Source organism: Nannospalax galili, unplaced genomic scaffold (genome assembly GCF_000622305.1).
Source record: "Nannospalax galili isolate Female #2095 unplaced genomic scaffold, S.galili_v1.0 scaffold1272, whole genome shotgun sequence".
Lineage (NCBI taxonomy): Eukaryota > Metazoa > Chordata > Mammalia > Rodentia > Spalacidae > Nannospalax > Nannospalax galili.
The window spans coordinates 24,316-30,811 of record NW_008332402.1 but is presented as its reverse complement, the minus strand read 5'-3'; positions in this window follow the sequence as shown (position 1 = coordinate 30,811).

Below are 6,496 nucleotides of genomic sequence, written 5' to 3'. Positions count from 1 at the left end.
ACACACATTACACACAACTTTTTTATAAACTCTGTCCCCTGATATTTTATTTAAAGATTCTTCACTGGATGAAGCAGCTTTGCAAATAGGCAGAGTAAAGTATCCATGCCTAGAAAGCAGTTTCAGAAGGACACCAGAGAACCCTATAACTAAGCAACAGGCTGCTCCCACAGGTTTGAGGAACTGGAAATTAGTGTGACTGAATGGAAGTGAAACTTCAGATTGAAGACTCCTTGAAGACAAGAACCAATAGGCTTGGGAGTACCCAAGCCCACTGAAGGGGTATTCCAATTGCCTCACCCTGCGTCCCTGTTCAGCATGGAAGAAGCCAGAGTGGTCTGGGTCCCTATTCCCTATTGGAAATTTAGGTAACCTCTTCAGAGGTGTGATAAGAATAGGAGATAAGAATTTGTTAGGCAGTTCTTTTCCAAAGAAAAGTAGCCAGTTTCTTAGCTAAAAGTCACCATGTCCTTGAGCCTCTTAGCAACATACTCCTTTCCAAAGGCCAAAAACATCAAAAATATTTGGGAGCCTTTATCTAATCCTTAAAAGATTTTAGGGTTACCTCTTCAGAAGGGGAAATGTTAGAGTAGCCAAAGCCCAATAAAAATAAATAAATCAAAGAAGAAAGAGTACAAGAAGTTGTCAGAAAAAAGTGATAGGGAGATATGGGAGGAGTTGGAGGGGAGGGAGTGGGCAGGGATTTGATCAAAACACCTTATATGTATATATGAAATTCTCAATGTTATTTATCTAAAAATAAATAAATAATAAAAATTTAAAATTTTTAAAAATTGAAAAAAAATTCTATTAGAACACCATGTTTCCTTCATTCAGAAAAGCCTGAGGTCTTTTCACATCCATCCTGTCCTTGGCAGGAATCCTTGGGCAATAGCCTGGTCCATAACTAGTGGTAAGCCACCTGCTCTGGGTTGAGAGTGGATCTATTCTAGTCATGGGTTTTGTGATCTGGACAAAGGAACTAAGTATGTGCTTGTCAAATTGTCAGGCAATACTAAATTTGGTGGGCCAACTGAATTCTAGCAGGAAATCATGAAAAATAAGGGTTAGCAATTGTGGAAAAATTGGCCCAGAGGAAAAAGAATTGGATAAAATTCAATAGGAGTTACATGGCTATAGAATTCTAACTTGAGGACTGCAGCTATCTAGGTGACATTGCAGAGTAACTACTAACAGTCTCTGATAGGAAATGGAGGGTTAGGCTTGGTGGAGTTGCTCAAGATTATAATTCTAGCACCCAGAAAGCTGAGGCGGGAGGGGCATTAATAATTGAGGGCTGCCTGGGCTACACAGTGAATCCTAGACCATCCTGGGGTATAGAACAAGACATTAGCACAAAACAAACAAACAAAAATAAGAAAGGAAGAACACAGTGGAGAGTTATGCACACCAAGATGGCATAACCAGAGAGTCTTTGAAAAAAGACATTTCCTACTCTCTGCTTAATATACACTAGAGCAAAAAGATATTCCTTTGAAGTTTAAAAATGTATATAGTTCTTGAAGTTCACTGTCTGAGTGAACTTTCTGTCACCTCAATCAGAATTTCCTATACCTGTCCCTCATTCCCCATCCCTTGTTCATCACTGTCTACTAATTGATTACCACACCCACATGGTTTACCTGTCAGATTCCTCTCCTGGATTCTCAATTCCTTGCCAATAGAATCTCATCTTGTACATCACTGAACTTTCAAGGACAATTATTCTTAGCAACTAACTGATGGTCAATAAATTTTGGCTGAATAAGAATAATAATACAGAAAAGAAGACCCTATAGGACTGTCCTTAATTATTTGCTTTTATAGTCACCTGTCTTTTATTTAATCCGACCTTTCACACAGCTTAAATAAGAAAGGAACCCTGAATTTAGATCACTTAATCATTCTATTAAGAACAAGAGAACATGTGTTATGGGCTGGGGAAGGCAGATGGGAAATAGCAGCTCAAACATGAAGAACATTAAAAAGACAAGTGAAAATTATTGTGGAAGATCCATTTTTTGTTTCCTTTGGCTAGAATAATCAAAAGCTTCATCATAACTGCTGGTATAAAATTAAGCTAGTTAGTGTTTAAGTTTTTCCACTTATAATATTTTAAGACATGAGCCTCAAACCCAAATAAGTTTAGAAAATGGAATTGCAATATTTGATTTCTAATGATATACTTCAGATAACTAAAATTTCAAGGAGTTTTATAGGGGCCTCATAATCCATTTTAAAACTTTAAAACTGAAATAATTTTAAAGGAGTTTGAGCCAGTCGTCTCAAGTCCTGAAACAATACTGACTTTGGAACTAGATTAAAACAATAATTTCACATGACAGAAAATCTTTGAAGTATGTTATTAAGAGGAGCAGATTTCTACCCACCTTATCTTTGGTTCTGGAAATAAGTAAGGCACCGTTCTTGTTCTTGGCAAGTTTACCATGTATTGTTTTAGGTACAGTCTATGAAGTTCTTAAAGAAGAGCTATGCATGGAGGAAGTTCTGTTAGAAGAAAGAGAGAATGTGGTCCTTAGGACACATCAGAGGCAGTGAAAGAAAGAACAGCTAAACCAGCGTGAGGTGCCCTGAAGGCAGTGAGTGAACATTTCTTGATATGTTTACATGTATCTGCAAACACCATAGGAAATATATTCTCTTAACATGTGAGTTCACATAATAAATGAAAGATCAAGTCCCTTAAAAAAAAAAAAAAAAAAAAAAAAAAAAAAACGGTAGGCACAGTAAGGCTTGCACAACTGAGAAGAGATCCTGATAGAAAGCAGAGAATGGATTTCATGGAGTCCAGGACTCATAGAATGAGCGGGAGGATGTCAAGAGAAAGCCAAGAACCAGGAAGAAACTGTTAAAGGCTTGCATTCCTTTATTGGGGCTGCTATAACAAATAACCACAAATTGGATGGCTTAAACCTACAGAGATTTGCACAGATGCTAGAAGTAAATTCCTCCCCCCAACCCCAGCTTCTATTGGTCATGGTAGCCCTTGGCGATTGTTGGCGATCCCTCACTTCAATATCTGATTCTCTTTGCATGGCATTCTCCTGTGTGTCTCTTTGTCCAAATTTCTATCTCTTATAGAGACACAGATTAGGGGTTGGAGAGATGACTCAGTGGTTACGAGCACTGACTGCCCTTGCAGAGGACCTAGGAAAGTTTCCCAGCACCCACATGACAGCAAACAACCATCTGTAACCCCAGTTCCAGGGGATCTGACACCTTCTTCTGACCTCTGAAGGCACTGCACAACATGGGTGTACCTACATGCCTACAGGCAGTACACTCATCCACATAAAATAAAAATAATAAATAATAAATAAAGACACAGGTTAATCAAATCACCCAAATTCATCTAGGCCTCATCTTAACTTGATTACATCTGTAAAAACCTTATTTCTAAGGATCACATTCTGAGGTTCCTGATAAACACAAGCTGGGAGAGGGGTTCTAATCATTCCAGTTTCAGTCTCTGAAGGCATGTCACAACACAGCTCTGTCCTTTTAGCCATATACATATGTGGCTTCAGATATCAAGCAAGTAGCAATTACTACACATTCATCATTGTTTATGTTCAAAGTCTTCCCTTGGCATGTGCAGGACCAAAGTGTAGTGGTGAAACATGCCAGGAACAATCTCAAGTTCAGCAGTTTCCAAACTTTTCATCCACAGAACGTTTTGTTCAAGCATAATTTTACTAGGGTATTCAGACAAACATAATACATAAACGTTCTCATAGTAGAAATGGTTCTGGCAAGATCAGAGCCTCCCCATCCAGTGTCAGATTATCCTGTGTCAGATCATTTTTCTGTTTAGTTTAGGAAACAATTCCCAAGTGTAACTGATGTAGAGCAAAATAAGTACCCAGTGATAAGAGGAGGTAGAGGAAAAAGCAAAGTGAGGGCAGGGAAGACTAGAAAGAAGAGCTTTCAGATGGAAAAGGAGAGAGAAATTCTTAGAATTCCGGTCTGTCGGCTGACCTTGACCTGAGATGGATCTCCAGAACCCACATCGTGGGCTGTCCTCTGATTTTTATACACACACACACACACACACACACACACACACACACACCTGCACACGCACAAAATAAGTAAATTTTTTAAAAATGAGGGGGAGGGAAGAGAGGATCCACTGATCTAAGGATTTTGAGTGGTGTCATGTTTGTATGTCCCTGTTACAGACTCATGGATGGATGAAGTTCTGGAACATGCTGAGTCACAGTTGAGGCAATTATCTACACAGAGAAGGCAAGTTTACACTGAATAATTCAGGGATCTTCTATTTCCCAAATAAGTAGATAAACGGAGGGACTTGAGTCTCTGGACTCATTAATCTGATACTGTCTATGAACATCTAGCATGTGCACAGGGTCAAATAAAAGCATTCAATATAAATGCATCAATAACAATTTATATCTTTTGAACTGTCCAAAGAAAAGTGTTAACATGTGGGGGAAATAAACAAAATGACATTTAAGGAAAGAAATTACCCCACTCTGCAACATACATGACATTTTTTAAAAATTAGACACTAAGACATTTGATGAGCTTTTGCCTTTACCAAGGGGGGTACATACTTGTCAAGATGCCAAGGCCTATGAGTTAACAGGTCAGTTGAACTTTTCTAGTCAGAGCCCCAAGAAAGCACTTTCATTTGTTGACTGAAATAGTTTAGTAGTTTAACCTAGCACATCTTGTGTTTTAGAACTCACTGAGTCTGATATGGAGCTGTCCCGTCCCGCGGGATCTGCAACAGGGTACCTGGAGTGAGGAGTGGGGATTGAATGGGGCAAGAGACACAGAGAATGGAGACAAGACAGTCTTCTGATCAAGTCTCATTTATTGATTATTTGCACACAGCATTTATAGGGAAGAAAAAAGGGGAAGAAGCCGAGTGGGTAAATTCCACTGAGACAGCACATTTGTTAGGGTAAGTTCCGCTGTTTACCGTAAATTCCACAGTTGGACCACGAGACCCGATGTTTTCACAGGATAAGAAAATTTAAAAGGTCAAGGCCGAAAAATATGTTTTTCACAAAGCCATCTGGCTACTCTTTAAACTAGGTCAGAGGTTGAAGCTGTAAGCAGCTTGCTTCACAGACAATAGTTGCTGTTTTCGGGTAGGGGGCCCACGGCTCCCCACAGGTCCCCCTTTTTTTTATTATTTATAAGAGCAATAGGGCCAAGATCAAAGAATCCCTTAGGGAACCGTGCCTGTCTTAGGTTGGAGAATTTCAACTGAAGCTTACCCATCATGGCCTAGGACAGCTGCTCTGGCTGCCTGCCTGTCTTAGGTTGCTGTCAGCAATTCTCTCTTACCCGTCTCTGGCTGACCAGTTCAGCTCACAAGGGGGCAACTAATTGCGTCGCTATAGCACCTGTCATGCTCAAAGGGGTCGTCTCAATCTTCAAGCTCCAGTCTGTGATAGTGTATTTGGATGGGCTTTGCTGCAAGATCATTAATCTGACCTTTAATAAAAGTTGTGATTCTTTTGAAAACCCAGGGGCCAAAGGATACCACAACCAGGATGGCTAGGAGGGGCCCCAATATGGTGGGCAAAAGGGTTGATACCCAGGGTGATGAAGAAAACCAATTTTTATACCAGCTATCTTGTTGATCCCTTTCCCTTTTGCGTCGTTCCAGCCCCTCCCTCAAGATTTTCATGCTATCCTTTACAGTCCCAGTTTTATCTAAGTAAAAACAGCATTCTTCCTTGAGGGCTGCACAAAGTCCTCCCTGCTGCAGGAACAGGAGGTCTAGCCCACGTCGATTTTGCAGGACCACCTCAGCCAAGGAAGAAAGTGAGTCAGCTAGGTCATCAATGCCAGCCTGCAAGCAGCGGAGGTCCTCATTGATGGTGGCCTGCAGGGCATCAAGTCTCAAGCCTCCAACAAGCAAGGAAGCCACGCCTGTCCCAGTGCCAGCAACACCTAAGCCTAGAAGGACTGTAATGGTGAGGGCAGAGACAGGCTCACCGGGACTGAGAGTGGCTGTCAGGGGGGTCCCATAGCCCGAGGAATGCCTGTGGGCTATGGTAGGAGAGGCGAGGGAGGAGCTGTACTAGGAGACAAAAGTCATCTTTTTTATAAAAGGACTGCACATACACACATGGAGTGAGACCATCCTTACAAATCCACCACGTATTGGAAGGGGCTTGAATTAACTGGGAATCTTTATTTGGGGCAGTGGTGGCATTGCAGTAGGGGCGATAGATGGCTGGAGGCTGGCCAGTGGGTGCAAGGCAGGTGCCTTGACCCACTATCCTTGATAGAGTCAGGCCACTCCGGTGCTTATCTGGCCATGAACAAGAGGAAGGGGAGTCTGAGTAGCCAAGGGAATTGTTGGGCAAAGGGATCACCACCCCTTCATAGAATGGGGGCTGGGAATGATAACATAGCCAGCAATCTCCCAGGTCTTGACCGGCACTTCTGGTGGCCTGATAAGTGGCATTAAGGAGTTGCAAGATAATGTTTT